Here is a 25,852-nt window from a genome sequence, read left to right on the forward strand (position 1 = left end):
TCTTTTTTAAAAATAAATTGGTCAATTCAGGTTTCCCAGCAATGAACAAATAAGTCATAATTAAAATAGGTAACATTACATGTTCAGTACTGCTTTATACAAAACTGCTCCCAATTCTAGTCTATGCATTTCTAGTGGATTTCTTAAAGTATACAGATTTTAGTCAGAGAAAGTGTTTAAATGCTTTAAATAAGTGTTTTAAAATCTGTGATCTTTCCAGATCAAACTCTGTCCCATACTCTTCCAGTAACAGTTCTTTAATTTTTCATTGAATATAATCAGCATATTAAAATCTGTACTAATTTAAATTCTTATTAGAAAAAAATGACTGTTTTGCTGTTATGTTCTATAATGCTATGGGCATGTCAGCCTCTTGAGACTTTCAAAACTAGGTTTGGGAGCAGTATAGCTGGAAATCCTCTAGAATCGGGAAAAGTCTCTTTCATACACATTGCAGCATGGCAGGATTGCCTCCTTTTAATTAACACTATATCAATAAAGGGTAAAATCCTAGCCCCCTTGAATTCAATAATGAAATGCCTATTGACTCCATTGGGACCAAGATTTCACCCTTAGCCTTTGGAAGTAATTTCCCTTGTGGCAGCAGGGATACGGTCACTTGCCCTTAAAGAACCCCAGGAAACTTCTCTCCTGTATAAGTAGGCTTGGAAAGATTAGATTTTCATTGTTATATGTTGATTTTGCCACACATACACAAACCGATGAAAACCTATTTCCATTGATAATCAAAATGTACAGATAGGCAAGATAAGAAAAATGCTGCTTGAAAACTTACCAGATATTCACTTTGTACACTTAGATATGTGATGTTGACAATTTTTGTTTTAATAGTTATAAAGCTTTAACTTTTTGAATCTCAACATCTGCCATTAAAGTATTTTCTCACTCCTCAATATCTTACACCCTCCATAATATCTTGCAACTATGAAAATTTAAATCAATACAAATAGGAAAAAAATCTTTAAAATAAACATAGATATTATCTGTCAAAATTACAGGGGAAAATTAAAATCAAATTCTGCCAAGCCTATGTATAAGTTAAATTGGAAGCCAAATGAAATTGAATGAAACCATAGCATACCGGAATATTGTAGAGTTCCAGTTATGTAGTAGTGCTGCACTTAGTCTTTCAGTAGCTTACTGAGGTGCTCTTCTGCCACAGGTGTGCAGAACAGAAGCTGTTATTTCAAGTATCCTCCTGAGGTATTTATACTGTTTGTTCCCTTGTTAAATGAAGTTGCACTGTGTTTAAGCTCCTCCCTAAAAGTCATAAGCACTCATTATGGGGAGGGAGTTATCTTGGGTAGGCATGCTAAAGCAGATTGGAGTTTTTCTTACTATACTGTATACTTTTTGGTGAAACCATACTCAATGTGATGAACAATTTCTTAAATTATTTTATATCCCTTTTGTTTGATTTAGAGAGGTAGCATTGGAAAAAGCTTAAACTTGTAAGTGGGGTAGATGATGTGTTTGCTTTTTTAAAATGGATTTTCTGCATACATTTGTAAGGAAATAAAGTAGTTTTGTAGTGACTGTGAAGTTCTTACTATCTTTGGCAAGTGGTTACTTTCAGGAGTTGTCCCCATTGAAGTCAATGGAGACCACATGAATCAGTAACTGCTCACTAGTATGTGATGTAAGGGGCATACAGTATGTCCCCTCGGTGTTAATTAGGGATTTGTACTTTTTGGAGTCATCTGAACCATTTATTGTGCTCATACATAAAAATGAAATTGAAGAAGAAAATTAGTGAGAAAGTTATCTATAAGTGTATTGTATTAGTGAGAAACTGTCTACAGGGGTCTTTCTGTTATGTTGTTGTGCTAGAGATATAATACATCAAATAAGTAGTCTACATATTGGTGGTGTTTATGTGCAGTTAATTATTAGTTCTTAAATATACTTGAGTTATACAATGTAATACCACTATTTCTTTTTTTGTTACATTCAGCCTTATTAATTTATTGAAATAACTGACTTTATTGCACATGGAAAATCAGACAAATGTCATACAAGCTTACATTTACTTTTTCAGAATTTTTCTTTATGCAGAAAATGACTTGTTTCTGATTCAACATAATGTTGTTTATGGTTCTATTTAATGGCTTTGTCTTACTATATTTAAACCACCATTAATTTAATGTATTGGGTCAAATTGTTGCAGTTTACTCCACACTTAGCAAATCTTTCTGTTTATTCAGTGTGTTGATTTGCCTTGGCCATACTAAGAGTCCATTTAAATAAATTTTCACCATATTGACTATTTCTGCATGTTATGATTTGTCAGTTTGATAAACAATGAGAGAAAGTCTCACAATATTTCAGCCCCACTGTCATCATTAATCAATATCCGATTTCAGGCAGTAACTTTCAGTTCCTGAATCATTCATCGTCCTGGTTCTAAAACATGACATAAAAGCAGAAATAATACAGACATTAAGAAAATGACCTTCTGAATTTAGTGTGAACCTACAAAGCTAAATTTAGCATGCATGCTGCTTTTTAAAAGCGTTCTCAGTGAAAGTGAACTATGGACATTTCTAAAAGATCTATACGTTTATAAATGATCAGTTTTTTGCATTATATTACAGTGTTGATTCATCCTGATGTTAATGCAAATGTAAGTACGCAGTAGAGTCACGGATTCAAGGCTTGATTCATGGGTATGCCAGGCACTATTTATATTTCTATGGAATGTAGCCCTCTAAAACTGGGAAGGTTATTGAAAAACAAATACAAATGAAAGGAACTGCTTGATTGCTAACTGGAGCTAAACATCCTGTATCTGCATTGGCACCTTCTCCATGCTGGCATGGACGAGTGTTCTATGCTGATGATATGATATAAATGACGTTCTGTTCTATGCTTATGATTTAGTATTAATACTAATAATGAACAGATTCAGTGAACAGGGATCTCATACCAGGTGGGCACAGAAGGGCTGCAGCCACCATCCCAAAGATTGGGTGAAGTGTCTGTGAAACATAATTTGTCGTACTGAAAAAAAAACAACAGTGGAGCCTCAAGTCTGGTATCCTGCTTTGAATACATACTGCTGCTGTGAATAAAGGTCATGATTGGTGCAGTAAGTTATCTCACGTAGTATTGTGCGGTATTCTCCTTTTTCATTCTTCTTCAGAGCCTCCGTCAGATAATTTTCTATTCCAGGTTCATAAGGAAACTCCACTCTGGAATATGTCCTTCAGACTTATTCTTGTATTCCATATTAAGCTTGTGTGTATAACTAGGTTAGTGATTTTTAGAGAAGGCTTACATAGATGAGATGACACTTCCTTTGAGAGTCCTTATTTTAAGTTGCTTATAATTTTAAGAAAAAACTAAATTTTGGACTGAAGTTGACCATTTAAGTTTCTTATGCTGCTTATTTTAGAAATTAGTGTCCTTGTAAATTCCAATGAGAATCCATTCAGCTGTTGTTTGAGTTACACACCCAAAGTACAACCATAAAGAATTTATTTTTCTGATGTTAAAAATGAGCAAAAACGGAAAATCTTTTTTGGTTCAGGTAATTCCCAAAATAGTTTTGTTTTAAAATTTCTGCTGTAATAAGTAGATCGTGCTCAATGGAAAATGTTGCCAATTTGACAATATTGGATTAAGAAATAAAGTTGGGACCATCTTTCAATATTCCTGTACACATAAAACTTCTTACTTTCCTTACTAATTTCTAGACCAATGCTTAATGGACAATTGTCAGGTCAGGAGGCATATGCACACAAGTCTGTTGACTTTAGATTTATACCAGACTACATCCTGGAATGCTGCTTCTTGGGGTTTCTTGTTTAAGATTTGGTTTTGTTTTTTGTGGTGGTGGGAAGCTGAGGTGGGTTTGTGGTTTTCTTCTTCCTCATGTTCGCCCCTTCTGTTCTGGGCTTTCTCTGGGTGCACTATCATGCCAGGATTTAGCCATAAGCATACATGTGAAGTGTGGGCTTCCATATATATGCACACACTTGTGTATGTCTATATACAGTAACAGCACATTAAATAAACACACCTGTGTTTATTTGAATACCTCATCATGGGGACTGGCCACTTAAATACACTTAGTATGTATTTTAAAATTTGCATTCAAATACAGATGCCTTTTCATTAATAAAGAAGTATTTAAAATAGCAATTGATAAGTTTGAAAAGTAAATAATTTTATTGCAATATAATATGCCCCATTGTAAATAAGAATAAAATTTTAATTTCCCTGGATACAAGAAGTAATTATTGGAAAATTGCAGTTTCTTTTTAACTAGGTATATACACATTGTTATAGTTACATGACCTTTGTTTCCTGAATGAATAGCATTATTCATAACTAACCGCGCATGTTTTATCTAAAGAAATGACTTTTGTGGAGTCCCCTCACCCTAAATAAACCTACGCCCATGTGTAAGTTTTGACAGGATCAGAGCCATAGCTAGAAAAGTGGCTTTGACCTTAATCCTGCAAGTTACTCTGTGAAGGACCCAGTGCCCGTTAGTTTGAATGCAGTTCCACGAGGACATGGTTTATGTGTGTGTTCAACTTCTGCAGCATCACTTACAGTTTTTGCGCCACTGGCTGATTATAGGGAAGAAATGTAAAATTTTCATTCTGTACACTTGAGTGACATATGGAAGACCAGATTATGGTTTATTGTTATGATTTGGTGCTCATCTACTCGGGGAAAGCTATTGTGCAATAAGCTAGGTTGTGAATTTGATGCTCAATAACCATTACTCAGTAACTCCACATGTGGACACTCTTATTCCACACTGAGTGCCTTTCTGAGATTTAGCTCAATCCACTTCCAAAATAGACCAATGTAAACCGAGCAAAACGATCCTTAGTGTGGGATAAGAGTGTTCACACACACACGGAGCTATTTTCCAGTTGCTATTCTGGGCTGTTTTCTTATGTAGACAAGTTCTTAGAGTATGATCTTGAATGTGTAGTGTGTAAGCTCAACAGTGCGGGCTTGAAACTTTAGTATGTAACCACAACAATATTGACACTCAGAAAAAGAATTTCAGCCTTAGCCCTGAATTTCTTTATCTGAAGGTTTCAGTGTTCAAGTCTTCATCTGATTATTGAAACATTTGCATCTTTGTGGTTTGAATGCTCTTTTTGACCAAATAATTTTACTGTACAGTCAGTGTGGAGATAGTTAAGAAAAATTTTCTGAGCCTTGTTGAGAAAACCCTTCTCTATGGAGTAAAAATACAACCCAGAGTAAACTTTCAAAAAGTTACAAGAATTCTACCTTTGAGTTATTTTATGTATTTTAATGTAACAAATACTGAAATAAATCAGCGAGAGTCCTGTGGCACCTTAAAGACTAACAAATTTATTTTCGAATTCGACGAAGTGGGTTTCTGCCCACGAAAGTTTATGCCCAAATAAACTTGTTAGTCTTTAAGGTGCCATAGGATTCTTGCTGTTTTGCTAAAAACAGACTAACACAGCTACCCCCCTGAAATAAATCAGTGTCTAAAAATCAGAGAAATTTTTAGAGGTGACATATTCACTTAAATCCATGGAATAGTCACAAACGTTTTGCTTTTGGTCCTGTGAAATGTGGTTGAATAGATACAGCTATTGTTTTGCTAGTATTGCAGTTCTACTCCAAACTTCACCTTTAAAGTCTCCACTATAGTCTTTGGTAAGCACTCATCAGTTAAAACACAAATATCTAAAACCTGTGATGGGTTGTGATTGCTCAAGAGGCATTTGTATAGAATGCAGCACCAGCTTCAGTGAAGATAGTCTTACAGAAGACTGAAATCAGTGAAGTGGTGGAGGAGATTCTTGGCAGCTTCCAAGACAGTTGTTAAAAGTTAGCTATAAAATTAAAGGAGTTGTTGGGTTGATTTCCCACTTTGTGGTGCATTTTTGAGCCTTTCTGGATACTAAATTATCTCAGGCTCATAGATAAAAGTAATCCTTTGTTGCACATGAATACTTCCGGTACCTGGATAATATGATGTTGAAGTCGATAGAAGTACTTATGTAGAGATGCAGAAGAGCACAACTTTTTTCCTGTTGGAATGGGCCAAATTTCATCAAATGTCAGGCATTTGTTAAAAATAAATAAATACATTTCTTTGGGGTAGGCTATTGTATGACCCCTCGGGTAAAGTCTTCACCTTATCTCCCTACTTAAAATTTTACATTACAAGTTGAACATTACTTTAGACCCAAGGTCGTCAGTTATTTTTTTTGTCAAGGTCCACATTTCTTTGTCGAGGTATAGTCAAGGTCCAGATTCCAGAGAAAATAATAGAAAAATAATAACAGTCATGATAATAATAAGTAAATAAAAAGATTTCGGGGTCCATTCAAAAGCACCTGGCAGTCCAGATTTGGCCCACGGTCCACCTATTCACTACCCTTGTGCTAGCCTGTCCATATATTCAGTATTTTTTAACTAACGAAATATAAATATTTTCAGCCAAGGGCTCTTTTTGTCACGAAGTGTTGAATCAAATTTCTAGATTCCTCAGTCACTCGCTCTTCCTGTCTGTAAGGTGGGATAGAGTTTACCGTAAGTGAAGGGGAAGAAATTGTGGAAGTTTCTTGTTAAAATAATGGCAGGACGTTACTGGCCACAACTTGAGGGAATGCTTAGGCCATTCAGATGGCATGAAATAACCATGGATAAGTTAAGGACTTGAAGTAAGGACTTTTTTAGCACTGCTTCTCCTACTTAGAGCATATCAGACCTGCTAATTTAAAATACAGACTAGCCACTTGGAAAGTGTGTATGTACATAAATTCTCCTGGGGAAGAACTTATTTACCTAGCTAATTGTAAAGTACATACGATTTTTTTCAGTTGTTGAATATGTTCATTCTTTTGCAGACTTGTAATTAATGGATGCTTGGTTAAGTTAATCTTGCAGGGCTATAATGTCTCATCCATTTTTAAAGCAAAACTCACCCTGGAATACCAGAGAGAGTCTGTTTAAAAAATTATGTGACTATATTACCATATTGGTATTTGTCATTTTTTAGATACTTGTCACTTATACTTTTAACAGCTGTCATGGTGGCGGAATAAATGTCCTGCATTCAAGCTCATATGGAAGGGTGGGCTGTGTTTGTTTTGGCACTGGAGACTTGGCTAGTGGTCAGTTATTTGGTCATGTAAGGTAACTTTTGACCATAACATTCCTTTTTAGCATAAGATTATTTTTAAACAGGCACCACCCAATTATATATTTATAACAGTATTTCTACTAAGTCTGTTTGCCTTTAGTGGTGCCAAACAACCAGTTTGCAGCTTTAGGAAATACTTTTCCACATATGATAGTCCTATAAACTTAACTCCGTGACCTGAGTGTACTGATCTCTATGACACTGAGGAGGATTACATTATTTTTAATAGTTAGTATTGTAACAGTGACCTGAGCCTACTGTGAAGTTTGCAGCCACATTGTGCTGGAGTTTGCACAGACACAAGTGACAGTTACCATCCCTAAAGAGTTTATAATAATAAAATAGGTAAAATGCAGCAAGTGGGTCACTTTTGAAATGGGAACTTACACTCCTTAGTCACTTAGGTGCATTTGAAAATATTAGACAACATCTGCCCCCTCTGAGATTCAGAGACTTGCTGTCAATTTACCAATCCAGCATCACCAATTTGATCAGTATTATCAGAAATAAAATCCTCTTGTGAGCATCAAGATGTGAAAAGATATTAGGAAAACATGTTCCTGCATTTTAGGTTTCTTTACTCTCCAATTTTCCCCAAGAGAATCAGAGATTGTTTGTCATTCCTCTCTGGCTGTTAGGCTTAGTTCTTACGTTCATTTCCCATGCTCCAGTGAGTTCTGAAAGTGGAAGAGATGCTGCAAGAGGGACAATATCTAACCTACTCACCTACAGGTGAAAAAAGTTCAAGCTACTTTCTTATGCACCATATAATTAGGGGATTCTTTCACACCAGTTGTCTGAAAACTTGGTAGCTAAAAATGAACTATTTTGTAAAGTGAACCTATCAGAGCAGGTAGCAAGCCTGCTGAATAGTTACATTCATTGGACTTGTTACCTGCTGTGGGTTTTGTCAACTGGAACAAATCTGAGGAGAGCTCCATTTAAAAACAGGTGCTGAAGTAAAAATATTTTGGGTTCAAGACTTTCTTTTAGGGCCAGAACAAATAAATGTCTGAGTTTATTTTAAAAATAGAGTTTTTTAAAACAGAAAAGTCGGACATTTTTAATACTGGTTTATTTTCTTATGTACATTAAAGTATTTTGAAGAACTTCATTTTATATTTTTGTTTTTGTGCAGTTTTCTGTATTCTCTGTTCCTAATTTATTATGAGTTCTATATTCTCTGTTTCTTATACATTATGGAATTTACGCCTGCAAAATTCTCCACTAAGTTTAATGGGAGTCTTGTAACTTTACATCTCCAGTGTTGGTCCTGTGTATGTATTCTATTTTGTAATAGAAGTGTGACAAATAAACAAAAACATCTCTCTCAGCATTGCTGACTCCAAGTAGTCGAAAACCCTGAGATGAGCCACAAAAAGCGTGAGGCTGCCTTAAAAATCATGAGATTTCAAAAACATATTTGGAAATCCTTTCTTTTGCCTTCCAACTTTTGCACCTGTATGGGGTTGTCAAGCATTTGTCTGACTATGAAGGCTAAAAACATGGGGAAGGAGGGGGTTTAAATGAAAGCTGAGGTTCTGTTTTATTCACATGATTCTAGAACTTTAAGAAAAACACCAAAATAGAATTAGACTCCCAATAAAATCATAAGAGTTGGAGGCACTTTACACTGCACAAACCAATCTCCCTTGGGGAGAGGATGAGAAAGAGAACAAACCACAGGTGACAGATGTAAGTGATGTCACTTACTGCACTACGGGAGCTATGATGAGGGTAGTATAAAAACCTATAAAAAATGGAATAGAATTACACAAAATCCCATCATTATGAAGTACTTTCCTGTCCACAGTGCCAATGAGGTGAAGTTTGGTGTGGTTTGGTTTATGCCTAGACTTTTTCTGTTAGACCATCATCTAGAATCACTGTCAGTAAATTGTTAGGATGAGTCATTTGTGTTTTTTGCTTGATCTTTTCAGTTGTTGTTTGAGAAAATAGTATTTGAGTCAGATTCATTTCAGACTCTTCTGCCTACAGCTCCTTGCTTTTGCTTATTTATACAGTAGATGTATGTGTGTTACAAGAATCTGCTTACAGATATTTGACAAATGTAACGTAATGTTTTTTCTGAAGCCCACTCAGTGCTTTACACAATGATTGCCAGTTCCCATTCCAGCCTGAGGGGATCAGGTGGTTTCATTTGTTCAGCAGTTTACTTCTGATGCCATGTAATCAGACTATAAAACATTTGAGAGCTTGTAAGAGACAGGTCTTTATTTCCTGATTCCGGACACATGATATGCAGCAGGAATACAAAAAGTTAGGCCCTTATCGTGTGGCGAGATGAATATTCACCGACTCCAGTGGCTACTCTGATAAGCATTCAAGAAGAATAATTGTTTTAGATAATGTGTGTCTGTTATACCTCTCAATTCACTCCATGATCTCATATGGTCTCCATGGTCTCTCTAAACGAGTTCCTTACCCTTTCACTTGCAACTCTTGAGATAGTCAACTTCTGTGTACTTTTTGAAGATGGAGAGCAATTCGTTTTATTCATGAAGGGACCAGGAATTAGGAGTGTTCCCCTCCTTAATCTGCAGTGACAAAGTACATTGGTGATATTTCCTGAGCAAGGTTAAGAACTGTTTAGTTTGCCTTGTGGGGGAATATGATTTATTGTTGGGGACATACCTCTCAAATAGTCCAGGCTCAAATATGTTAAGCAATGCATAACAATGACCCAAAATGAGGAAGGTGGAATTTATTTGGTAAACGTGATACTCCATGGGATTAATTCTTTTAGTGTAAACTCCTACGTTTTATGATTCTTTATGTCTGATATCAATCATTTTCAATGATAAAGTAAAGAGCATAGGAAATAAGTGTGGAATTTTTGGGACTAAAATAAATAACATTATTTGAAATGAACAATCTGTATTGGGCGCCTGACTTGTTGATGGATTTTATTTATGCTGGTTTCAGTATCAGTTTTGTGATTAAACTATGATTCTGTTAAGAAATTATGGATTTAATTATATATCATTAAAACATATTAGATATATATATATATATATATTACATAGTTTATTCTGCAGAATAAAAATAGTTTATCTTTGATGTTGTAATTACTATTAATTTTAAGTGTAGTGTGTGTAGTTGTGCTTGTGAGCAGTGGAACAAACTGGAGCACTGATAAGAAAAGTAGAGCTGCCATACTAACAGGGGCTTTAGTTTAATGTATTTGGAACCCTAGACCATCAGGTACCCTAAAAGAACTCATGTTAAGAAAACAGAACTTTTCTCTTTTCTACATTCTCATTTTACAGCTTTTTCCGTTCTCAAAATGCATTACTAAGAGATAAGGTACGCTTTGCTAATTCAGCAGTTGTGTAGAGAGATGGATCAGCTGTTCTGTCCTTGGCAATAACAGGCACACAGTCTTGGCCATACAAACTGGCTCAGAAAAGGAATGATGGGCAGTTATCTTACACAATTTTTTCCCTTTCTGAAACTGCCATGGGATCTTAAACTTGCATATGGACATCTTTCAGAGATGGACAGAGTGAACTTCACTGTAAAGCTTCGTTCTTCTGTAACAATGTAGTCCATGCTGCCTAAAGAGATACTTCATTGCAGAGAGAGCAGTGGATATGAATCCCAGCTTTAGGGCTCTGTGGACTTCGGGTCTGTTAATTTCTGCCAATGAAAACCCAGGATGCTGGTTCCTGGTGGTGGAAAGTACACCTGAAGAAGGTTCCAGTGATGCAAGATTCTTGGAACCCCAGCTCTGCCATGGGGCTTGAGCTGTCTAGAGTAGTTGCAAAACTTAGGTGGCATTATCCAGGCAAGGGGCAAGACCAAAGTGTCTCGAAGATCAGTTGATTCAATGCATTTTGTGGGTAACATCTTACAAGCACACCTGCAAAACTCAGGCTATGTATTTTAAAGCTACCCTTGCCCTTCTGTAGCAGAACCCACTGTGTGGTATGACAGTGCAAACACGACTGCTTTCTGCTTGGGTTAATCATCACCTTTGAGCGCACATTGAAAATCCTTGTGCCAACAGGGGTGAATCAAGGCCGTGATGTGGATTTTCAAGCTTGAGACATTCTGACTCAACGGTGACATTGCTATTTTTGGAGCCATTTTGACATACTAGTCATCAGTTGAACCTGTACTCTTTGCCTCTGAGTTAATAATATATAAAAGTAAAAATACATAATACATAAAATATTAATACATAAAACTAAAAAAGCTGCTGACAATAAAAACACTTCTGCACTGTGTGCTTGTAGTTTTATCACCCATGTCTCAAAGAATTTATTGAAACAAACAGTCTCTTGACTTCAGTGAAAGTTAGGTGTAGGTAAGGATTGTAGAATCTGAGTCAGTGGATAAACAACTCTTTCAGTGTATGATAAGTGTGACGCAATTAATTTGTGTGCTGTACTGTCAGCTTAAATGTAAAATAGCTCAGTTGAAGTCAGATTTGTTGCACTGATTTACACTAGCAAAGAATCTGACCCAGAATGTTCAGGATTTAATGAACCTCTTTGTCTAAAAGGACATTAGAGCTGCAAAGACAAGTACTCAAAAGTTACTCTGGGGATGAATCGGGATTATGTAATGAATGAAGCTGTTCTCTGTAGAATCCCTACCTTATCTGTTGCAGAAGCTGGCAGATGTGCAGTGAATGAAGCAGGGGACTGTGGGAAGAGAAAAGATGGTCTCGTGGTTAAAGAAGTTGAATGTTGCCCCTGGAGAATTAGATTCTGTCCCTACCTCTGCTACAGAATTCTTGTGTGATGCTGGGCAAGTAGCTTCAACCAAACTTCTCACGGATGTCTGCTAATTGTGTGTTCCTCAGTTTCTGGGTGTCTGACTTTGAGACTCCTGGGTCTGATTTGCAGAAGTTGTGAGCACTAACTGCAGTTTGTCAGTGTCAGAGCTCTGCTCTGTACGTATAAAGTGCTATATAGTGCTATGTACTGTGCAAAATCAGGCCCTGAGCATCTCAAACTGCACCCTCAAAATTAGTCGGCACTTTTGACCTTAATCTCTGTGTGCCTAATTTTCCTATGGGTATAATAATATCACCTCCCCTCACTGCAGCATTGGGAAAATAAATCAACTAAAGTTTGTGGAATACAGTAGATCCTCAGGAATGGAGGTTGTTCATAACTCTGAAATGTTTAAACAAAACATTATGGTTGTTCACTGAACATTGACTTAATACAGCTTTGAACCTTTACTATGCAGAAGAAAAATGTTGCTTTTAACCACCTTAATTTAAATGAAACAAACACAGAAACAGTTTGCTTATCTTATCAAATCTTTTTTTAAACTTTCCCTAATTTTTTTTAGTAGTTTATGTTTAACACAGTACTTTACTATATTTTTTTTGGTCTGTTGCTGCCTGATTGTGTACTTGCGGTTCCAAATGAGGTGTGTGACTGACCAGTTAGTTCATAATTCCGGTGTTCGGAACTCTGAGGTTCTACTGTACTCAGATTATACAGTGATGAGCACCATAGAAAAGCTCATGAGGAAATTAATAATTCTTTCTTTCTTTTGAGCATGGTTTGAATAGTGTACAGTAAATAAGGCTTCAGGCCACGCATTGAACAGTGAGGAGAAAACAAAATATTGAATAACTGCTCATTCAGTGAGCACTAAGGCAGGTCCATCCAATGTACTGAATGAGGCAGTGATCCCATGGAAAAAATAGTATGTAACCATGTAATTTAAGACTGTATCACAATGGGTAAACACAAGGGAGGGGGCGGGTTAATTACGGTTGCACAAGCAACTTTAATTCTGGCATTTCTTAACTTTTGAGTGCTTGCCTTTGCAACCTTAATAACTATTGTCAGACGGTTCCTTGGGGAAAAGGCACACTGTCAATTTCTCTTTATTGATGGAAATATTTTGCTTTTTATTTTGTGTTCAGCAAGAAAACTTGGAATAAACTGTTGCTGAGATGATACAATGTGTGGCTGATTCCTTAGGGAAACATTTGTATACAAGATTGGTGGGAACCTTCTTTCTTTTGGACTCCATTCAGGGCCAGTTCAGAGAAACCTACAAACCCATAGCTGTATGATTTCTCATACACACGCACAGGCAGCCACTCTTTCTGACCAGCCAAGGAGGCCCCATCAGTGGTAGTGTAATATTTAATGTTCACTCCAGTGCTGTATGTTCCTGATTTATGTGCAGCTTCGAGCTGGCTGTGAGCGCTGTGGTTATCACTTGATACTCCTGAAAAATGAGCATGTCTCCCCTTTTGTGGCAGCCTTTCCTTCTAACTTCTTCCATAAATGAGTATGCAGCAGTTCTATAACAGTTCTTGTCTGCCCATCTCGAGAACTGAAATAACCCCAGATCTTCCACAGCTGGCCTGCCAGAAGCATTTGAGGCAGGTCACAGAATGAATGTTGGGCCTTGTATCTAGGTGCTCCTCATCAAATGGATGGGTATGACAGATAAATGTAGGCATTACAAGATCTTGAAAATATTGCCATTCTACTGATAAGCACTGAAATGCTTAAGCTGTCATGGTTGGTATCCAATTATACTGCAGTTATTAGAATACATTCACTTTGTAGCCTATGGTTTGCTCTAAATTACATATATGGAGCCCAAGAACAACATGGATTTGAGAATAAGCATGCAGGAAGCACTGGAATTTAATCTTTTTAAAATTATACATCTTGCACCTTTTCAAGTACCTCACATACCATGATGAGGGATATGTTGTAAGACTAAGCTGCCTATAAAGATTCTGAGTTTTATTAAAAAATCTTGGTTTTTTTCCTGCTCTATGAGTTTGTGGTGAGAGAGAATCCCACAGTCTCTAAAGCCTCTTCTAAAATTTGGTCTGGCTCTTAAATTGCTAATGGTTTGCAATGTTTAAAACAGCCAAACTCCACTTTAGCTGACTTGACTAGTCCCCAATACTTCTCATAATATGAAATTATTAAAAAAAAAAAAAAAGAAAGAAAGAAAGAAAAGCTTTCTGAAGCTTTCTGTGCACACACCAGAACTCCTCTACAATTTCAAAACGGTTCATGGGGTTTTAGTACTTGATTCTCAATTACTGTAATGGAAGTATCTCAGCTAAAATCCCATGCTTATGGCACCTTTATGATAGTTTATTCTGTAATACAAGCATTTGCTTAGGATTTTATGTAATATGAGTAAAGAGAGCACAAAAAGGTGATAAAGTGTGTTATAAGGGGTTGTGTATAACAAGACAGAGCCTTGGAGCTCCATCACATATATATACCATCCAGTATTCTATAGATTTTTGCGTAGATAAGTGATATGTTTTTTTCATCTTAAAATGCTAAATTTTATTGTATTAATTTCAGTATTAATGTTGAAATAACTTTTTAATCATGGACTACTCAGCATACTGTTTATGATTGGAAGTGTTCAATAATTGGAGAACAAATATAGTCTCAGTGGAAGAATTCTATTTTTTTCCCAAAAATTCCTTTTAAGATTCCTAGATTCTATGAGAAATTTGTAATGTGATTTAAACATTTTCGTCAGATACTATCTGGTTTCCTGTAGGTTTCCAAAGACTTCAGAACGTTGTATCACACATGTACTGATTCATGAACATGATAACTTAGGAATTAGAAATTTTGTTGGACAAATAAAATAGTAACATGAATATATAATATGAAAAAGAAAAAAATATTTGTATAGCTTTATTTATATTTTCTCAGTTACATCACCAAGAATAGGACTTTTTAAAATTAAATAAGAAGCCTTGGGAACATAAAAATGATTTAATTAAAAAAACAAAAACAAAAAAACAAAAATAGATTTGTTGGGTAAGTCCTCAGAAAAAAGGCATCTTGAATTGTTTAAGAGTAGATGTATTAAAGAGCTGGATAATTCAGTAAACAGATAACACATTCTTAGCTTTGCGAGTTATGTTGGTGTGCCATGTCTGCCATTAAGGTATGTCAAGAGCAGCCAAGCTCTAAAACAGTCCTCTGAAACTGTTCACATAACTGTTCAAATCATCATCTGTCAAGTCCCCCTATTTTACTGCTTAATTGATCGATTAGAAACATCTGGTGCCATTGTATTAGAATGTGTTATTTTTCTTATCAATCACCATGCATAGCTTTGTGAGAAATACCACAGAGATAGAAAGAAACTCAGCTCTGAAGTTCATTAGTTCTTTCTTTATGCTGCAATTGCCTTGCTTTAGCAAATGTTGGAGAATGCAATATATGAATTCTCCCCAATATTTGCTCTGTGAGTTTCAAGTATATTTATATTTTTAAATTGCCTACATAACTCAAAAAAACAGACACAAAAGTAAATAAACTGAAATATTGAAGAGTTGAACAAGGCTTGTAACCTCTCGTTGTCTTATGCTCAGCCAACAGTACCATTCTCATTGTCTGTAAGTCCACTGCTTGAGAAATTCCCTCTGCTTGAGCAAGAAAGCAAGCACCTGCACACCTGCATGCTTTCTACTGACCCTTGTATAGGCAATACCCTCCCCAAATAAATGTATAAAGCCACTCCTTTGTTTTCCTTCAGATCCCTCATTAAGACCCATTTTTATGATGTTGCCTATGGTAAACAGCCAATAGCTAGATATGTGACCAATGAGGATTATTATTATCATTAATAGTGTTTGTTAGTTTATAACTTAGACTCAGCCTACTAATTTTGCAGTCTTTGTAATCGTATGTTCTTGTCACTGTTACTCTGATCCTCCCTCCTGCACTCCCTCTTTTTTTATTTATGTCCACTTGTTTCACCTTAGATTATAAGATTCTCAGGGCAGGGGCAGTCACTTACTAGATGTTTCTACTATGGGGCTTAGATCCTGAATGAGGCTTTTGGGTGCTATGGTATTAAAAATAATAGTAATGAAACGTTTATGAAAGTGGTGTTCTGGAAAATAATGATGGATTTGAAGGGAGTTGAACTTTTGTTGTAGCATAAGCTCCAAAAAAGAAGATACTTTACTGAAGGAATCAGTTTCAGAATGTTCAGGTAAATTTAGAATATTGTGACCCTTAAACTGCCTTCTCTAGTCTCGACTTTATGGGGAGCTGCATATTGTCTCTTATGAGTACTCTGAAACTTTCATTCTGCACTTGTAGCTCAGATGTTTTTACTAGTACATTTTTCCACCGAAAAAAGTGTTATTTCTCCACTGCCTTGACTTCGGCAGGGTGCCTAGGAACAAGCTTAAGTTTGTTAGTGGGACTATTTGTGCTTTCTTAAATTTAAGCATGTGCTTAGGTATCTTTCTGAATCAGGGCTTAAATATTTAAGATTGAAATATTGAAATAATATAAATTTGATTCCCAGTCTATGGCTGTGTGTGGGCAAACTCCACTACTTTTAGAAATAGTTTTAATTCAGGTCTGACAGGGGGATGATGATTTTTTTATGATGATTAATTTATAGGATGTATGGCCCACTTGAAGTACATTTAATTCAAATCTGGCCCACTGTAGCAAATGAGTTTGACACTCCTGCTTTACAGAAACTGTACACTTTTAAACACCCATAGGTAAGAATGCCTAGAAATGTTCCCTGTTGCCACATAATTTCTGAACTCTCCTGACTTGAACTGCCCACCCATCCTTAATGTCGCTCTCTAAATTTGCAAAGGTCAAAATAACAAATTGTGATGTAATCATAAAATCCCATTTTCTATCCAAGATTATTCCATCACCAGTAGCTTGTTAAAGCAAGGCTCCCTTCCTGGAGATTTTATAGGATGGTGAAAGAGTGAAGTGAGGGGGGAAGGAAGGGACGGTCTTTATACTCAGGAAGTTCAAGCACTTAGTTTCATATGTAGAAAATTTGAAGCATTGAACTCTAAACATGGATGAAGTGTTTTTCTTTCACTACTCCTTTCAGTGAACTGCCCCTGGTCGTCTGCATCTCCTTTATCTCCTTCTCCATTATGCCCTGCCACATTCTCTGTCCCTCCATGTACTCCTTCCTCCCTCAGAATCTTTTATTCCATGACCATGTAGCATAGCTCTATGCCACATAGTGCAGGCAAAGAATTTATCTGTGCAAAATTTGGGGGTTGGACTAGATGACCCCTGAAGTCCCTTCCAACCCTAGTATTCTATGATTCTAAAACACATTTCATGTTGTGCACTATTAGAATTTGTCAGCTGCATGTGCAGATGTTAATACTGATGAATGTATCTGCAGTAGTTCCCCAAAACAAAGGTGAATGTATATGAAAAGAGTCCATCTTCTGAAAATCAGTCTCAGTAAGAGAATGAAAATAAAGATGAGCCATTTGGATATTCTTATGTGAAGTGATGTGTAAATAGTTGTGTTACATGCTTCATTCTCACTATAAAATGCCTGACAACAGTTAATATTCCTACCTAATTTGAGAACTAACCTGTTAAAGAGAAAAAGTTTAAATACAATTAATTTAGAATATTTAAATAGAATAGAATAAGATCTTTTAAAAATGCTACAGCCAGCAAAATAAATCAACATTTTAGTGTTAAACCACAGAACCTGTTGGACTGTCTATTGACTTAAGTTAGAATGAGCTCCTATAAAAAGGCTGATCGAGGAAAAAGGCAAACAATCCTCAAACTTCAGGCAGAGCCAACATCTAATGTGACTGCAAGCTTTGTGTTTTCTAATTTTATCTTATTACTGTAACATTCCTCCCCTACTCTCTGGGAATTCAGTGTCTCAGCAGAGACTCAGCATTCTTAGTCTGTGTAATAACACTTTGCCAACTCAGAGGTGTTGCAGCTCATCTTTCAGCTTGCATTTTAATCCTGACATCTTTGATAAAAATAGGGTTTTTAATATTCTTTATATTTGTCACTCTTTTCACTTTTCATACAAAAAATGTCTACTCCTTGGACTTTAACTCTGTCATTTTCACAGTTGCCATGTGACTCAGGATTGTTATGAAATGACTCCGCAGGGCTGAAAGCCCAAGAATGTGTGTGCTCTGATAAGGTCGTCATTGAAATTCTGATTTACCACATCAGGAATCAGGGAAATTTTATTTAATTTAATCTCTTGAATCCTAGGCAGTTTCTTCCCTCAGACCCAAAATACAGATCTTTTATGATCTGCTGCCAATTTCAAACTTGTCTGCAGTTGGTCAGTCACTTGAATTCTTCAACTAGGTTTGAATTCAGTGGGACTGAAGTTATTTTTTTTTTTACCGTTTGATAAACTAATACCAGATTTCCAATTGACCCCAAAACACTTTATACGTGCCTGCAAGTTACGCATCCTTGAATAGTTCATAGATTCAAGATTGATAATTTTTAAGGCCTGAAGGGACCAGTCTGATTATTTAATCTGACTTGCATGACACAGGCCAAAAGGAAGCAATTTCTGCTTCAACCCCATAACTTCAGTTTGAGCTATAGCATATATTTTAAAAAGATAATGAGTCTTGATTTAAAGATTGCAAGTGATCCATCACATATCTAGGTAAATTACATTGGTTTTTTAGCTGTATTTAGTAAAGTGCTGCTCTGACAGCTCAACTCTGCAGTTATGACTTCCAGAATTATTCTTAAAGGAAGTGCCCATAGATCGTTCCACACAGAGGAGGAGATCCCATAAAACAATTTGCTGTTGCAGATGACATCTTTCTCTTGTTTGGCAGCAGTTTATTTTCTTAGCCAGATTCTGCACTTACACATCATGCAATAGCATTTCAATTGTTTCTTTGGATGAGGTGCTAAGAGGATATAATTGTACCAACATGTCCTGCCTTGTTTGATTTAAACATCTGCAATCTGTCAAAATGCTATAAATCTGAAATGTAGAGCTTAATTTAAAAAGTCACCCAATCATCACCCACTCCAAACACCAGTGAAAAGGAGGGGGCATAGGAGGACAAGAGATTAATTAGAATTTTTGACCCAACACAACTATGTACAGAACAGAGCAATAAGAGAGTTATCACCCTTCCATTCCCTTCTTACAGGTAATAACTTGAAAGAAATAGAAAGAAGGATGAAATATTCACCATGTGGGAAGGAAGGGAGTAATGTATGGGGAGAAAGGAGTGCACTTCTTCCTGACACCCCCTTTTATGGGCAGCATGCCTACAAGGAAGGGTTGCCAATTGGCTTTAGGTACTGTGATGACACTCTGTCCTCCACCTTCCAATCCAGCACTGACTGTGGTTTTATTCCTTAGTAATTTACCATTTTGTTGTCACACACATGCAAAGTATTGCAACAATTTTAGACTGCCAGAATTAGACTTTAATTATTAAAATATCTATATTGAGGAAAAACAGTGAACAAGGGAGCACACTGTTAGTTGTCTAAATTTATAAAAGAACGTATCATACTCCAGCAGTTTAGGAAGCTCTGATTTAGGAAGAAAGTAGCAAAGCTCAAAGCACATATCAGTGATGGATTTCTTTTATGGATAACCCCTGAGTCTTTCTCCGTCAAGATTTTAAAACATTCTAATTCTACATTCTACATTCTTGTCCAGTTTCTCATAATCTGTTTCTTCCTTTGATCCTAAAGTGTGTCTTAGAAATTGCATTTGATGACTAAAAAGGTAACTACCTTAAGTAAAAAATGGAGACACTGGGCCAAATCCATTCTTTTTGTAACTGGACAAAAACTCCATTGCATTATATGGATCTTACTGCAAGGCTGAATAAAAGCCAATTTATCTGTTATTTGTGTAACAGGTCCATTAAAGCCCTGATTATCTGCCACTAAAATAAAAATAGAGACTGTAATAGGAAGTATTAACACATTCTTCTGAAATTAATGAGCGTTGAGGGCACTCAGCTCCTTGCAGGAATCGGGTTTATATTGGTAGGAATTGTTTGTCTGGTAATGCAAGTATATTACTATAATTTTAAATCCCAAAGGTCCAAGTTCTGCCCTGAGTTCTTTGGGCTTCTAGAACAGTAATTGAGGGCAGAATTTGGCCCCATGTTCTTTCAATTTTTATTAACTTGAACAAGGTGGTACAGCTGATTTTCCAGTGTGGACGTGCAAGTTCAAAGCAATGCAAGCCTTATAATCTCCATTTCTTCCATGATAACATTTTGAAGTACAAAATTTTATGATTCTGACCTTAAGCATCACTAGAGTTTACTATTATGATTCTCATAACTTTTTTGAGTATGTACATGCTTAGACTAAAGTGTTTGATTTACACAATCTGAGAAATATATATATTAAGGAATGGCGTCCAAGTGGTAGTGACAAATAGCAAACTTATTAGGTGTCAGAAAATGTCTATAACAGAAAGCAGTGAGAGAATCTTAAAAAATCCTAACTCGGCTGATTTACAGGGGATTTTTGGCTTTTCATTTTTCATTATTTATTGATTTTGCTATAGCTTGTTAAATTTCTAGTATGTTTAATTGCTGTATGATGGACAGCTAGGAGGTCTTTGTCATGTATATTACTTGCAAGATATTTTGCAGAGAATGGTTTTTCTTTCAATTTGAGTTTATCTACCAATTTTGTTAACTTGCTCTTGCATTTTGGATTCTTTCTGAATATGAATTGACATTTATACAGTCAAAAGTTTAATCACATCTTCTGAATAACTTATTTAGGAAGGATTGAATGGGAAAAGGGGCAGGTAGAATGGCACCGTGTCAAAAATGGCATTACTTGTTTCTGAGTCACTAATAACTCAGAAGAAAATGATCCTGAATGTTTAGGGATCAGTCTCCTGACATTTAAAGTACAAGATGGGGTACTAGGTGATGTCTGCTACAGACCAGCAAATCACACTAGGGCATAGGATGACTGCTTCCTTACACATTCTTGGACTTTCTAGATATAATAGACAGTTTTGACTCAAAAAGTGTTGTAGCAAACATGGGGTAATTCTTTATTAGATCTTGCCCTAATAAAGAGGAACTGATCACAGAGCTAACCATTAATAGCAGCTTAGTTATGAATGAAAATGACTTGATCACATTTATAACGTGCAAGTAAAATGAAGTCCAGACCAGTAATATATGCATTTGGTGCTTTAATAGGCCAAGTTACATGAAACTGAAAACAATTATGAGCCAAAGCAGCTGGGAGGAAGAATTTAATCAGAAAAATCTGAATGATAACTGAGAATCTTCTAAGGACACCATACTAGATGCCCAAAAAAACCCACAGTCCCACAGTTGAGGAAGAAGGCCATGCTGGTCAAAAAACCCACCTGGTTTAGAAGGGAAGTGAGGTCCCACAGGGACTGGTTCTTGATCCTACTGTATTCAATATTTTTATCAATGACTTGGAAGAAAACATATAATCATCACTGATAAAGTTTGCACATGACACACAAATTGGGGGAGTGGTCAATAGGACAGGTCACTGACAGGGAGATATCTAGATCTCTTGGTAAACTGGGTGCAAGCAAATAATATGCCTTTTAATATATCTAAATTTAAATGCATACATCTAGGAACAAAGAATGTAGGCCATACTTATGGCATGAGATACTATATTTTAGGAGGAAGTGACTCTGAAAATGATTTGGGGTTCTGAGGGATAATCTGTTCAATATGCGCTCCCAGTGTGATACTGTGGTCAAAAGAGCTGCATGAACAGGGGAATCTTGAGTAGGACTAGAGAGGGTATTTTACCTGGCACTGGTGTGACTGCAGCTGGAATACTATGTCCGGTTTTGGTGTCCACAATTTAAGAAGGATGTTGATAAATTGGAAAGGGATCAGGGAAGAGCCAGGAAAATTATTAAAAGATTAGAAAACATGCCTCATAGCAATAGATTGAAAGAGCTCAGTCTATTTAATTTAACAAAGAAGAAGGTTAAGGGGTGATCTGAGTATAGTCTATTAGTATCTACATGGGAAACAAATATTTGATAATGGACTCTTCAGTCTAGCAGAGTGAAATGTATAATGGCTGGAAGTTGAAGCTACATAAATTCGGATTGGGAATAAGGCATAAAATTTGCCATTGAGGACAAATAATCATTGGAACAATTTAACATGGGTTGTGGTGGATTCACCATCACGGACAATTTTTAAATCAAGATGGGATGTTTTTCTAAAAGATGTAATCTAGGAATTATTTTGGGGGAAATTCTCTGGCCTGTGTTATACAGGAGGTCAGAATAGATGATCACAATGGTTCCTGCTGGCCTTGGAATGTATGAATATGTGAAGTGCATTGCTACACACCACCATTTAAAGGTTAACAGATTAGCGTATATTGTGTGGTAAAAACATAGGCTTTTCTTCAAATCCATTTTTGACAAAGGGTACAAATATAAAAATACAGTGGATGAAATCCTGACTCTAAAGACATTGGTGTGTGTTTTGCCATTGACTTCAAGGGGGCCAGTATTTCACTCAGTTTGTGTTGAAAAATTGGGTGTCCTTTGTATTACACACCATTCAGATGTGCAGTTCTTTGGTATATGATAGAGTGGGTGTTGCCTGTCTAAGAGAAAAAAAGTTAAATAAGAACAACAAAATATTTTCTTGTTTTACCAATATGTAATTTGACAGCATCCTTCTTTTCCATTCCCTGAAAACCTGTCTTTTGAAATACTGAGGAAGTATTGTCATTTCTTGTTCTTATTTAACTTTTTTTCCCTTGGGCTGGTAGCATCCTAGGCCATCGGATTCTATCGGAGATACAAAAGGATTGTATGTTGGAAATGCAAAGGAAGGGCCTGCAGATTGCTGCATTTTTCATCGCACAATTGTGGTTTGGGGAAAAAACAGTGTGATTCTTTATTAACCATAACATACCAGATTCAGAAAATCATATTTTTTTCACATTCTTATACACTGCATGCTACCCCAATGATCAGACATGTTTAACTTACTGTGATTGTGTTTGGGGGGAATAAAGTGCAAAGACCTGTTTCTTCTGTATGCAACACACACACACTATTAAACAAGTCACAGCTTCCATGTAATCTTTCATTACATGACCAGTAATTGATGATACTATAAATATGCAGAAGGGCTGAACTTCTAGGATGAAAAGTGTTAAATTATTTTTGAAATGTACCCCCTTTCGTCTCTTCTTCTTTCTACCCATTAATAATCCTCCAGAGTTTGTATTTAATCATTGGTATTTCACACTGGTTAATTCATTAATTTTTTCTCTCTCACACTATGCTTACCGTATTTACTGACAATGTTCAGCTAGACAACCATTTTGTAAGAAGCCAATTTCAAGTTGGCGTGGTCTTAAATGGAGCATTTAAAATGGAAACTTAAGTCATCAGTTACTTGTCTCTTTGGATAACAACTCTTCTTTGTAGCTGAGTATTTCTTGTTCTTGCATGTTTAAGTAATGGTAATCAAAATGTACAATATGTGAATACAAATGATTGAACATGCTATTCATTTTAAAATAATCTCTATACAAGCAAACCACACGATATAATTCATTTGCGCCAAAATTTACAGGATGTTAGCCATCTCTTTATTCAGTGCTTAGGCTCACATTTAAATTGAACTAAATGTCAGGAAGTTAAAGGACCACCATCAATGTCAAAATCACATTTTTCTGTGAAGATTTTATACCTGCTTGTGTTATATGTAATCACCAAGATGATTATACTGAAAGATTAGAGAGAGCATACTTTTCTCATTTTTTTCAGTTTAATGTTGCAAATTTGATTTGGGACTGTGTATTATCAGTTTCACTGATTGGTGGATCATATAGGCCCAGTGCTTAATTTGTATCAGGGCTGAGCCCCAGCACCTCTAAGCTTGGCTGTTCATAGTCCCAGCACCGCTGGGCTTGCTGCATCAGTTATGAATGTAAAAAATTTGCTTGAGCCCCAGCAACTCTTTCATTACAATTTAAGAACTGTATAGGTCCTTCTCTAGAGTCTGAATGAGGGTATTTATCAGTTAAGGAAGCTACAATGCTCAAAGTAAAAGTGAAACTTAAGAGGTACCTGGAAGGACTGTATGGAGAGAAAGGGGATGTGAAAAAGAGGGATGGTCATGAACATATTTCTGTTCTTCCTCTTGAGCCTGCCAATGACCATTCTAAATATCACTGGGAAGGAAGGGGGAGGCTAATGCTGAAAATTTGTCCAATCAATTGAAAGGACACTTTAGCAGAAAAATAATTTTCTAAATAGCTATACATCCAGTTAGAATTGTCCCTTTTAAGGATCTGAAACTTAACTCTGGCCTCTTGTGCATGAATTAGCATAAAATATTTCATTATGTAACTATGCAAAAAATGCAGTAATACAAAATGCTATAAATGTTCATCTAAAATAATAGAAAAAGCTAAATATGTAAATATAAGTCATTAAGGTAAAATGTAAAACCAAGGTTTTGCCCACTTGTGGTTACTAAAAAACCCATGTAAGGATAAGATGAACCTCACTGAACTGGCCTACTTCATATTTGGGTAATTATATTCTGCCTATCAAAATTCTCCCTACACTTTCAGTTGGGAAAGCAATTCATTTTGTGTCTACTGCTGTGCTGCTATGAAAAATTTAAATAACAGCTGTGTTCTGCAATTTCAGTCTCAGAAGTGTTTGTACTTCGCTGGTGGATTGAAGTGAACCTTGGTAAAATTTATGACCCATATCTTCAAAATTGAACTTTATAAGTTAGACACCTAAATCCTTCTTTATGCACTTCCGTGTAAATAATGGCTTGATTTTCAGAAGTGGTGAGCATCTGCATTTGTTTCCAATAAGGCGTTAGGAGCTGTGACTGCTTGCCATCACTGGAAATCAGGCCATTTCTTTGAAAGTTTTGGCCTATGTGTTCAGTTTTGTAGAGTGCTTTGGGATCCTTTAGAATGAAAGCTGCCATAGAAATGTGAAGTCACTATCATCATTTGTAAAACAGAATGATAAAAGAAAAAATGTGGTTTCTTCCTGTTATATTATTTTTCAGACGGAGTGTCAAATGGTCCAGCATCTGCCACTATGTAATGAAAGATGCTTTTCTAGTACATCCTCTCACCTACAACATCCTCCATAAGCTTGCCCATCTATCTCTTTTTCCCCCAGTCGTCTTTTCCTAGTCCTTTCTCTTTAGTCCTCCATTCATTTATTCTTAGCATCTTGCTGCCAACTATGCCTGGTACAATTTCCTTGTGCACATCCACCAAGCAACCTCCTTCTCTTTCTTATTGTTAAAGTCCTTTCTCATAGCTAAGGCTCTGAGCCGCAGCAGTTCCCAGCTGCCATGGGGGCCTCCACAGCTCTCAGCCAACTGTGTCTGGAGGGGGGACCCAGCACCTCCCTGCCACCGCTGGTAGCAGAGGGAGGCCGGGGCTCTGAGCCACGGTGGGGGCCCCGTGCAGCTCTGAGCGGCCCCAGTTGGCAGGGATAGGGTGATCATATTTCCCAAAGGGAAAACAGGACACTGGAGGGCTAGCTTGAGCCCTCTATCCTCCTTCCCACGCGGGGCTGGCCCAAGCTACTCACCTGAGTCATGCACCCCACCCCCTCGCTCGTGCAGGGCTGGTTGCTTGCTTGTGCCCTGCCTGCCCCCCGCCTGAGCCCTGCTCGCTCACCCCCTCACACGTTCCTCTACACCCCACTTTTTTGACAAAAGTGGGCATTTTGTCCCATTTGCTTTTGCCAAGAGCAAAGGGGTCAGTGCCCACTTTTGTCAAAAAAGTTGGGGTGGCCGGGACAGGGCTTAAAATAGGGACTGCCCCAGCGAAAACAGTTATGGTCACCCTAACCCGGGGGACCACAGGCAACGGG

The 25,852-nt window shown here is 36.7% G+C and overlaps 1 protein-coding gene across 2 annotated transcripts in view; it reads left to right on the forward strand.

The window, feature by feature from the left end:
- NT5DC1 (5'-nucleotidase domain containing 1) overlaps positions 1–25,852 on the forward strand; it is a 219,492-nt gene that overhangs the window by 38,814 nt on the left and 154,826 nt on the right. The window lies entirely within an intron of this gene.

Source organism: Emydura macquarii, unplaced genomic scaffold (genome assembly GCF_026122565.2).
Source record: "Emydura macquarii macquarii isolate MOO-44397 ecotype Brisbane River unplaced genomic scaffold, CSIRO-AGI_Emac_v2 contig_1146, whole genome shotgun sequence".
NCBI lineage: Eukaryota > Metazoa > Chordata > Testudines > Chelidae > Emydura > Emydura macquarii.